At 37.5% G+C, this 11,893-nt stretch overlaps 1 long non-coding RNA gene across 1 annotated transcript in view; it reads left to right on the top strand.

Moving 5' to 3' along the window:
- The window catches only part of LOC116705131 (uncharacterized), a 10,529-nt gene extending 1,449 nt beyond the window's left edge, over positions 1 to 9,080 (top strand). The window contains exons 2-3 of the long non-coding RNA XR_004335858.1: positions 5,683 to 5,685; positions 9,070 to 9,080. This is a non-coding gene — a long non-coding RNA (uncharacterized LOC116705131). The remainder of the gene's footprint in view (positions 1 to 5,682; positions 5,686 to 9,069) is intronic.
- Positions 9,081 to 11,893: the final 2,813 nt, after the last annotated feature.

An 11,893-nucleotide genomic window follows, 5' to 3' on the forward strand; every position in this document is an offset into this window, starting at 1 on the left:
TAGATAGATAGATAGATAGATAGATAGATAGTAAAGATAGATCATTCATTTTGTTTTCTTCTTCTCCCACATGGCTATGATTTGCTGTTATACAGTACCAATCCAATACTTGTGTTTGTAGCATTTAATTAAACTAATTGTCCCAATAGTAAATGAAATAATTAGTGCTATCACTTTTTTTTAATACCATCCTGGCCATATCTAAGATCATTTTGTATGCAGTTTATTTTCCATGAAATAAAAAAAAAACTAAACAGAAACTATACTTTTATATTGTTTCCCTTTGGAAATTGTTCCCTGTGAAATTTTTCTTGCTTTGGCAGTAAGGGCAAAAGAATGATTAACAATAGTTTCATCAATTTCATTATTTCAATAACCCTTGCTGCACTGACTAATTGCATTCCTTAAATTGTGATCACTCATTGCCGTGCTTATGGGGGCATTAATCTCAAGAGACTTAGCCACTGCATTTGTTATTACCGTGTGTTTTTCCACTTTCTCCTATAATAAAAGGCTAGAATACTATCCTCTATCACTGTGATCAGTGAGGCCTAAGAAGAGAAAGTTATCTTATTCAAAGTCTCAAAGGTTTTGTTCATCCATTAAGCCAAACAAGTAAGTTATTGGTAAATGTTAGTGAGTGCTGTGCTGCTCATCTAGAGTTTTGTTTCCAAAGTCTATCCACCTGTTCTTGAATGAACTTTTCTCAGTATGCAAATATGAAACCATATGCTATGGAATGTTAAGAGTAGAAGTTTTTGTTTAGTTTTTGCAAATAATTTTTGGATAGTTACACTTTCATGTGATTTGTATAAAATCTGTTTTCAACCTTCCCAGGTGCAAATTCAAGTTCACCCTGCATTAAAATTTGCCTAAAATAAAATGTAAACACCTTTCATTTCAATGTTAAGGTCATACCATGCTTTGTTTCAACACAACAGATTATTTAGCCATCTAAAATATGTTTCTACAAAACCAGGATTCCATTCAGTGACATGGAATCAAAATTATTAGTAAGATTCGGACATTAATCTAACCCATTACAGACTGCTTTTTATTATATTGTGCCTACTGTAATACTGTTGAGAGAAAAGAAAGAAAGGTGGGAAGAAAAGTACACTTGGTGAGCGGATTGCTGCTTATTATTGGTTAGTCTGGTAAGTGGTTCAAAGATTCAGTGGTTTATTACACTGATTCTTACTGGCAAACATTTTTTTCCAAGATTGATTGTTATGTTTTAATTGTCACAAGACTCACCACTTGCCTTCCAGTACAAGCTCAAACATGTGTGCTATTTGTTGATTTGATTTAAAGTCTGAATTTTTGTTATAAATAACACCTCAGACATGTAACACCATATTAAGGATGATGTAAAACAATTTGAGTAACTACCTCTATCAAATTTGGCAAGTCATTTTTACTTCTGTAGCATTTGAATATTATGTTTTATTGCTTTTTCAAACACAACCAATTCCTTATTACATAAACCACTTGACTCTTTTGCTTGCACCATAATCACTGCTGCTTCCTGAGTTGTCAACCTCAGCTTGGGCCTGTGAATGAGCAGCCAAGGAGTGATCAATCATGTCTTAGGCGAATGGCCCATGCATCTAAGAATCAGCATATCATTAGCTTTGTGTTATGGAGATGCAAAAAGTATCGGTCTATTGGGAAGCATTTGAGAATAGACAACAGAAGCACACATAATCATGTTGAGTGAGATAATGCCTGAAAATAACTGCTTTGGCAATGGACTTGTTATTTCAATTCTTAAAATAACTATAATTGCTAATTATCTTAAAACAAGTGGAGATTAATTTGTTCACAAAAACCCTGGGGCTTTATTTCATGGTTTGTTCTCACCTCGATATGTAGTACTTTGTTCTGATTTTATAGTGATCACAAGATAAAATTTATGCTACATATTACTAAAAAATAAAAACCCTATCACTACGTCGACAAGGACTGCTTTGTATATACATTGTTTATTTGAAATCCATGATCAGATCACACTCTTACTGTATAAAAAAGTTGTCAAAGATGTTTTAGTTTATCTGATTTTATAATATATAAATGTGTGTCAAAAAGCATAGCTGCTGTCTGTACATATCAAGTACATCACTGGTACAGTTCCAGTCAGACATCAAAACTACAATGAACTGTCACTAAAAAGACAAAGAGATTTTTCTTTTCATAGTCTTACATAACACTACTCTTGGAAACCTCCTTGTTGCTCTTCTGTGACAACCTGTTAAACACAGATGTAACAGTGATACCCAATCTAGGCAGCCCAATCCTCCGACTCTCTGTTAATATCTACATCTTGCAGCTGATAATATCAAGACACTTGATCCTATTGGAGTTCTATTCTCTCAATAAGGCAATGTTTGAAATCTTAATCGGCCTCTACAATGTTTTAGGAGTTGTTACTATCATGTTTTTCCAAACACATATTGGATGAATATCAGAATTTTTTTCCAAGGATTCATAGTCACAGGTCATCCATGTCTTCTAGCAATGATTTGCTCTCTAGCAGTAGCTAAACCTGTGCTTTTGTTGAGGTTAAAGCCATTGAAGTACAAACTGGCCTTGTCTGGGATAATCTGGTTGTGGACACTGCTTTCTTGCTCAGGTGCTATCTTAATGTTTTTGGCATTTAATGGCGCTATTGCAGGACAGCTCACCCTGGGTTGTGTTGTGAAGCTTTACTGTTCTGCTCTTCTAGCCCTTAAAAAGCCAGGTCCAGTAAAAGAGGTCGGGCAGAGTGCGGGGATCGGCGTCATAAAACTGAAGGCTTTTAGGATAATAGTGAACGTGGGTTATGCTCATGAATGTTACCTTGGTGATTGTTATTCTTTTACAGGATTACAGAAACAGTTTCTGAACATCATACTGTAAATGGGTGTTACATCTGCACTGCCTTTCCAAGGTTTGTCCAGGCTTCTATTCCTCCAAAGTTCTGGTAAACTGCCTTTTATCAAGTGGCCATAACATGTAGGTTTGAGTGTCAAACTTTCATGATCTTTGATGCAGCCTCAGTTTCAAGATAACATACAGCTTTAATGCTATTCTTTATAAATTACCACTAATTGCCACTTTATCATGAATAACTTACACCCTATATGTTCCAACACAGGCAAGATTTATTTTATCTCAGCCTGTACATTAATGCAGAGCTACAATTTCTGTGACAATTAAATCATGTCTTTAGATCATGGACCTTTGTGTGTTTGCATATCACTTTTCAGAAAACATTAGGATTGTACTGATACAAAAGTAATATGATACAAAAATAAGATTTCAATTTAGATTGAAATGTGCTCAATATCCTGCCAAAAATCATCTTCATTTTCTGCAACCAAGTTACCACCAAGAATAATTTCTTTGCCTTGGTAAATTAAAAACAGCAGTTTATGTTTTTTGTGTTTTTTAAATTCATCCTACATTTTCATATTAATTTAGAACTTGCTGAACATTTTAATTTTAAATACCACATTTAGACTCAAATTCCAATTGTGGTTGGCTACCAATACAATATCTATTGGTAACAATATACCAACATAGCTGATTGCATCTTCTTACTTACTGTACCTTTTTATATCCAACAAGTTCTATCAGCTAGGCAACACAAATTAACCAGCAACAACCTGTCAAATCTGCATTTACATGGTTGGAATCACTGTTTTTCATCTAGATTCACTATTTCGTTTGTTTCTGGGGAAAAATGACGATGGAGAAGGAGCTAGGCAGCACATTGTCAACGCATGCTTATGTGTCCATCTAACTGGTAACTACTGATCAGAACTTTTCTGATGCTACATTGCAAGGCTGATCATGGCTGTAAATGGACACAAACCACATGCATTTATTAAGAGTTTTTAATGGTGCCTATTCAAGATTTTGTTTTTTAAAAGGTAAAGCTTTTTTAAAGGCATGGTTTACTAAACATCTAATTGTGTCACTATTAAAACCATGGTGTAACAACAATAATACTCAGTGGTGGCCTAATGGTTAGAGAAGCGAGCTTCAGATGGGAAGATTGCCGGTCCAATCCCCAGACTGGCATGATAAAATCTGGGTGGGGAAAGTCCTTCCCATATTACCACCACCACTGAGGTGCCCTTGAGCAAGGCCCTTACCCTAACCACTCCAGTGGAGCTGCTCACTGGCCAGCAGATCAGACTGTGGTTGTACTGGTATCTGATTACCCTTGTTTTGTTATTCAACCCTGCCCAAAGATGGAAGATATTATGAAACTATTATTAATCTTTATAAAGGGCAACTAGATAGCAGGATGGATTGAAATCACAGTCTACTGGATCTTGTGTCTTATCTGATCAACTGTGCAGATGTCCAGCCTCCACATATAATCAATATTGCTCTTTGTCTTTCTACCTACATGTATGTCACGGGGCTAACATTGGCAGGGCCACAAGATAAAGCTGCAGAAATATTTTTTTCTTTAACAGACAGTGTGAAAGTTTGACAAATGTTGTATCGTTATATGCAAATGATACCACAGAGTCAAATGTTGCCATTTTTACCTAATTTCGGTACAGTATCAGATTTTGCTGGGGATTCATATTTTCAGGGTACCACCATTCATGAGTTAGATTAGATTAGATTAGATAATACTTTTTATATCCCACAGTGGGGAAATTCCCTTGTGACAACAGCAGTATTTCCACGGTAAAATACTGGTGATCACAACCATCCCGTTGATAGGAGGGCAACCGGTCAGGGTAGGAACCTGTTGAGGGTCCAGGCGAGTGAAGCAAAGAGGAAGAGGCATGGCCACCTCTTATGGACGGCGGCCAAGCCTCCTGAGGTCAGTAACATGACTTTGTTGATTCAATGTCTCGAGGATAGGTTGAAGAATTGCATCATTCAAAGTATGACTGTGGTGACTGTCTGAGTGAGATTGACATAGATCCAGCCATTTACTGTGTTGATTTTGTCATGGCCTTTACCTGGTTTCTGCTGCAGGTTTTGAGTTGTGTTGAGACATTGACAGAGCTGGAAAACTGCAACATTTTAAAGATACAATTTATATATCAGGAACATGATGCCCAACACGTAGAAGATCAAAGTAATAACTTTAATCTTTACAATAGGTACCTCTTAATTTGAATTATAATCTCAAAATCCAATGTGTCAAAGGAATAACAGTTTGGAAAATATGCTTTTTCACTTTCTGTCCAAGAGCGAGATTAAAGAAATAATAACACTTCCATGTCTGTGAGTTGGGAGCTGGTGCCAGAAGGCAATTAGCTATCTCAGCATCAAGGTTACATGCAAGGCGAACCAATTAACTTAGCTCTTTCAATAGTTCAAACCTACACTAGGACATCTAAAGCTCACAAATCAACACATATCTTACTTGTTTAATTAATACATAAACAGCAATTTAAAAACAACAATTTGTGGATTTAGCGGAACCTACAATCTTCACATCTCACTCTCAGAAGACAAAAAAATTAATACATTTACATCCCAAAATGTTCAACTCAACTTCAGTTAAATAGACTTAAGTTAATAGACATGTTTTGGGGCGTTTTCTAATTGTTGTCTGCAGGTTTGCTAAGCATGTCTAATACATCCAAAGTTTTACAAAACACTGCTAAAGATCAATTTAACACCAGCTGAAAATCTCCAGTTAAACCGCTGGAGCTCAGTCCATAGGGAGTTGGGTTTGGAATCGGAGGCTCACTGGTTCAAGTCGGACTAAACGTACATAGTGTGGATTGGTTGCTGGAGAGATGCTACTTCATCTCTTGAGAACTGCCAGGTACTCTTGAGGAAGGCACAATACCTCAGGGTGCTGGTCCAGCACTGGCAGCCCACTGACTCTGGCATCACTCCATTTGTGCAGGAATAGGACCTGAGCATGTGTGTGTATTTCAGGCCTGTGTGTAGTGATTACTAACTAAACAGAGTGTAAATTGTAATCTACCCACTGGGGATCAATAAACAGTATAAATTAAAATTGTCAGTAATGACATTGTAACAGACCCCACATTCAAAACTCAAAATAAATATTCTTTTGTAACTAAATAGAGGTGACAAACGTGTAGTCACATGACTTAAAAATTTGAAACATATTAACTCTAAGGTTTGCTTAGTAAAACAATGAAGAACACACACAATGTAGTCAGACTGTAGTTTATAGGTGTACTTTCTTAAATGAGTTAAAATGATTGCATTAATTTTTTTTTCTGGGCATGAAAGTGTGTGATTGCTTGTCATTTCTCTTTTTTTGCATGCTCTTGAATAAATCTTACACTAAATTGGTGGTATGAAGAATTTTAATTGGGCATTAAAGCCACATGTCTGTTAACATTGATTCCCGGCCTTTTCTTCTTTCTCTCTAACTCGGCTGAGGGCAGTTTCTGTGATGACTAAGACTGAGAGAGACTGTTCACTAGAGACCCTGCACATACCCCACCCTCCACCCCACCCCCAATGCCACCATCGCCACAGCCACCTGCTTGTCATGAACGAAGTCTTTGTGATTGACACAACTATCTGATCTGCCTTCCCCTCACGCCCAGTAAACACTGGCCAAAAAGCAATGACCTAGTCTGTTTGATGAGAGCAGATCATAAACTTGATCTTAACGTGTGCCCAGAGACGGCATTATAAATTTGAGTTGGAGTTGGAAATCACCTCAAATAAATGTGTTCCCAGCGGCAAATTACAACCCTTGTCACTGACTCACAGCTCTTCTTCAAACATGAGAAATACTAGGATGTGATTCACTTAACCTTCACCTTCTTTATCATCCTTTTTCTATTTTCAACTTTTCTCTCATACTTCCTCAAAAGCTCTCCAGTTCTGTGCTCTGTTAGAAAATCTGTTTTACACTTACAAATGACAAGTCATTTCAAGGACAAAGAATTGCAATCATAACACTGAACTAAATGTCCCATCATGCATTAGAAGATTGTTTTTTTTTTCTTCCTACAGTGACTAGGTATGTGATCCAGTTTTAACCAAACAAAAAAAAAACTACGTAGGATTTTAATATGTGTCTATCAGGGTCATGCATGCAATGTTTTGGAATAATAGAGAAACCATTTAATTTGATCCTTTTTCACTGATTCCCAGATTGATAAAGAATCATTTCTGTCTGAACTCTAAACACCACAAAATGTGTGTAAGCAGCACTGCAGCTGAAACATTTAATTTTAATAAATTAAAAGAAAAGAGAATCATGTTTTTGAAGCTAGTGATTGTAATTTAAATCACACTGTACTTGAAATAGCTTTTACTTGATACCACATAACAGCCACTTGTATTAGTGATGGCTATGTATTTGGTATTCAAATCATAAACCAATGCAAAGCAGCCAGTCGGTTTGGTGCTTCTTGTGTTGTTTTTGTTGCTTTATTTTTGGAAGGAAAGTAAAGGCTTTAAGTGCAGCTGCAGGCTAGCCGTTTGGCAGCTGTATGCTAATGGCTTGCCTTGTTTGTGAGTCTTCTTCTGGTCAGTGCTGGCCTTAAGGCTGCCAGTTTTAGGAATGTGGTGAGAAAGAAAAGAGAGAAATAAAAGTATTGTATTTGTCAGAAATTAGTAAGACTTATGTCAGGAAGTTGTTTCCAAGCTACAAGCTCAAAGATTGTTTTTTACTTTCAAGTCTGGTCAGAAAAAAAACTTTAGGGGTCTTGGAAAATGTAGAAACCTAATCTGTGACTTTGTTGTACAAAAAAACAAAGTGATTTGTCACGTCATTTCCCAATCACTTCAAATCTGTAAGTCTTTCTTTGCACCTCACACTCCCTTCAACTACGGTACCTTCCCCCTGTCCTGATTCTATACCTTGCATTCTTTGAATCCTTTTTAGTCCCTCTTCAGTTTTTTTTCCCTCCATTTCAGTTCACCTTCTATCTCCCTCTGTCTCGTTCTATCTTTCATGCCTCTTTCCCTTCCTCTCCATGTAGGCTGTGTGATATGTAAATGCGCAGACAGCTGCTCTCGTTCTCCGAGCAGTCGGCATAATTAACGGCTCTGCGAACTGTGACTCATCCCAAACTAGGTGAGAGCAGCTCTGTCCGCCAGTTAGCACACTCTCTTTCTCTCACTGTGGTCTCCTCTCTCTCTCTCTCTCTCTCTCTCTCTCTCTCTCTCTCTCTCTCTCTCTCTCTCTCTCTCTCTCTCTCTGACCCACACATACACACACATTGGAGGGTATTTACTGAGACAATTACTGAAACACTGAAACACTTGCATACCTATCCCCAAAACTAACCCTAAAACAAGTGGGGTCATCTCCCCAGTGCTGACTGGTGCATTGTTTGCCCTCTCATGTCTGGGTCTTCCTTCCTCATTCCATCCTGTCATCTTCCTCCTCCTCCCCTTTCTCTTTTCAACTACACCCTGCAGTAACTTCTCTGCTCTCTAGCCCTCTCTTCCTCCCCAAGCCTACTTATCTCTTTAATGGGGATATCAATTAACATGGGAATCTGGGACCCCAAGGCCCTTAGAGAATTAATGCATAACATCTTAAGCCATAGAGACATGCTCCAGTGTGCTCATCTGCTTCCTCTCCTGTACTTTCTTCTTTCCCTTCCTATTTTTCTTCTATGGTGGTTTGCTTCTTCAGAGAAGGAATGATTAATTTTCTTCCAAACTTCTTCCTGGGTTTGAGTCACTTGTTATTTATACAGTGGGTGAAAGTTTTATGTTACGTGTTTATGGTTTGGCAGGGGTTGGTGAGCCGCATCTGCACACCTATTCTAGTGTGTTGCCAACATATACTCTATTTTGACAACATAGCAGGTATGGATATTTGACTATGGTAATGGCCCAGAGGCCTGTAGTGGGTATAAAAAAAAATATGAAGTAGGCGATATGACTTCTAGGCTTAAAATCTACAGTAAAATGACCCAAAGGGCAATTTAAAGTAAGCTAATATTTATATGTGATTACATCATTAACAAGCAATGAGCAGTGTTACTGTAATCATGTTCCTAGTAACACATTTCTGTATCTTACTAGGTTTATTTTTCAGTAATTAAGCATCGGAGACACAACCCAATATTTTGTGGACTGGAGTTTTAAAGCCAGAAGTTAGCATTTTGGCCGTTGCCATCTTGGTGTTTTGGAGCCAAGCATTATGTATGGTTTCAATGGTTGTGCTAAGCTAAACGCTAAAAGATAGAAAGTCGCCGATTTTCGCAAGGGTTTTTACTGGCTAAACACGGATCTCCAGGTACTGGTGCCGTTCGTCAGATTGTACTGCAGTACACACAGCTAGTTGAACATTGGACGACTTTCTCTCAGGTTACCAGATAACGCTAGCTAGCTAGCTTTGTTGACAGAGAACGCTGAACAAGACATTCCTAGGTGGCAAAAGTGTTCCAATGAACTTTTATGAATTGAAAACACAGTCAGAGGGTCAAAGTTAATATGAAAACATCCAAAAACAAGTTCACTGCTAGACAGTTTCATGGATAAGCATTGCTAAGCCTCTATCATGATTGACAGGTTGGCATGTAGCCACACCCTAAAGCATTGCCTGCATTAAAATAAATGGGACCATATTAATAAAATGAAGATCATGCTCTATTAAAGAAAACTTCAAACTAGCCATTGAGGCCATAAACTTGAAACTGACATTTTTTTTGGAGCCACTGGAGTGGCCCCCCGCTGGAAATTAGATAGAATACAGGTTTAAGGCACTTCCACATTGGCTCCACTTTTGAGGCACAGAAGTTGCTGCTTGCTCCGAACAGCAGTGGACCTAAACAATCAGTGTCCTGTGAGGAGATACTAGCAACTATGGACATGGATTAGGTGTGTCTGACAGCCAAGGCTGTTTGTTCAAAACAACAATGGGGGTGATAGACAGATGGTTCATCAAATCACCTGCGAGGGATTTTTTTTGTCTTCTCAGATGGTTCTGTGTAACAAACCATCTGGCGTGTCAAATTAGTGTGTATGTAGGAAAGAGTGCTACGTGACAAAAGAGTCTAGATGCTTTGCTTTATTTATTTTTTTTGATGCCACAAAAAAGATAAGAGTATCACCATTTACAAGTGTAATTTGAGTCCAGGTCAGAATCTCCTGTTTACAGAAGCAAGCTCAACAAATATGCAATCTGTTAAAGCACTTGATTACCAAACATGGTAGTCATCAAAAACAACTTCATCGTGTTCCTGATAATAATGACATTGCCTGAACCCCCATTGAAAAGGTTTTCAACCATGTCCACTGGAAGTAACTGAGAGAGTTAAAAAAAACTTGAAACAAGCTCGACCCTTTTACCAAACAGACTAATGATATTGGATGAGTTTATAAAACCTGCAACATTTTTAAATAATTATTGCCAGCATATTTTAATTGACTATTTCTTAAAAGAAATGGCAAACATATGGCTAATGTGATGATCATTGCTTGGCAACTAAATTGTTGTTGGTCTGGGACTGGTCATAGACCCAGGCCAAACAAAGTTCAATGCAAAACACAACCTTCAACCACACTGCATGAATGTCACATCGCCTATTGCATTGGCACCGGATGCTGAAATTACATATAAATCTTGTCCTGCAGAATCACGCAATGTGTACGTCATACAGGGAAACTAGGCTGGGTGGTGTAGGAAATGTTTGTCTACTGTAGGATCAACAATTTTCACAAAATTGACAGGTAAACATTACTATGATTTTTAGAAATGAATGAACAATGGAATATCTTATGAAGGAATAGTATTGATGTGACAATGAAGAAATTAGTTGCCAACAGTGATTCCCCCAACTGTGGCAATCAGTACATTCACTGGCTCTTTTCACCAAATAGTGAATAAACCAGAAGGGGTTTGCAAGTATAGTTGCTCAAAGTCATTCAGTACTCTGTTAAATCAGTGGCTTCTTTACTTAACCTATAAGGTTCTAAACTGGCAGGCTGTTTGGATTGTGTGCACTGTTTGCTTGAAAAGCCACAGCAAAGCAACCCAATTCACAACCAAATGTTACTTTCAGAGCTACCCCACATGTGCTATATGAAAGGCCCTTTTTTCCCAGCAGACATGACTTACGGAGCGAGAAGCACAAGTGGAACCAATAACATTAACAATGATTCTGTTCTATTCAAGGGTCCCAGTAAGCTGTGACAGTGAGAAAGCACCTACAATACCTGGAACCTGAAACTGAAGCAGCTAAATAGAATTCAGCGTTCACACTTGAGTATTCACATTTGTGCTTTTCCTACTGTAACTTTGTCATATGTAAAAAAAAAAAAAAAGAAGAAAGAAAAGAAATTAAAAACAAAACATTTGAGAAGCAAAAACAAACACTGGACATCAAAACACTTTACTACTGAGGCAGACTTTATATTATTATTGTATATGTATTATAATTGTTGTACAGGGTAGCAACTTCTTATCTCCATAACATAAGCTAGCTAGCTTTATACGTTTATGTTTTGATGCTAAATAGCATACAGTATGTGAACATTGTACTCTACTGTATGACAATACAAACGTTCTGTATGATACATCAACATTTTTACTAATATTCCAATACAGCCACATAAAGATTGCACTTTTAACAATAGTGAATCAGTAGCAGTAGAAGCATGGGTAGTAGCCACTGGGGTGAATAAAAGTGTTATATAACTACCAGTGTATTTGACAGGAAAACCTACAAGGCCACAATCTTAAAGATGACTCAATGTGTTTAGTTACTGCCTCCCCTTCCTTCCAATTATATCATATTTTCTTAAACCTAAGGGTGACTTGATTGTAAAAAGGTTTCCCCCTTTTCACTAGGCTCTGTTCACATAATTATTACTGTTTTGTGTCTGTTTAATTCCTAATTTCCCTGAAATGTTGGTGGTTATTGTTTTAATTTGTCACTTTATTAGTTGACATAGTCCTGTTCAACAGGTTTCAGGG

Source organism: Etheostoma spectabile, chromosome 2, assembly GCF_008692095.1.
Source record: "Etheostoma spectabile isolate EspeVRDwgs_2016 chromosome 2, UIUC_Espe_1.0, whole genome shotgun sequence".
Classification (NCBI taxonomy): Eukaryota; Metazoa; Chordata; class Actinopteri; order Perciformes; family Percidae; genus Etheostoma; species Etheostoma spectabile.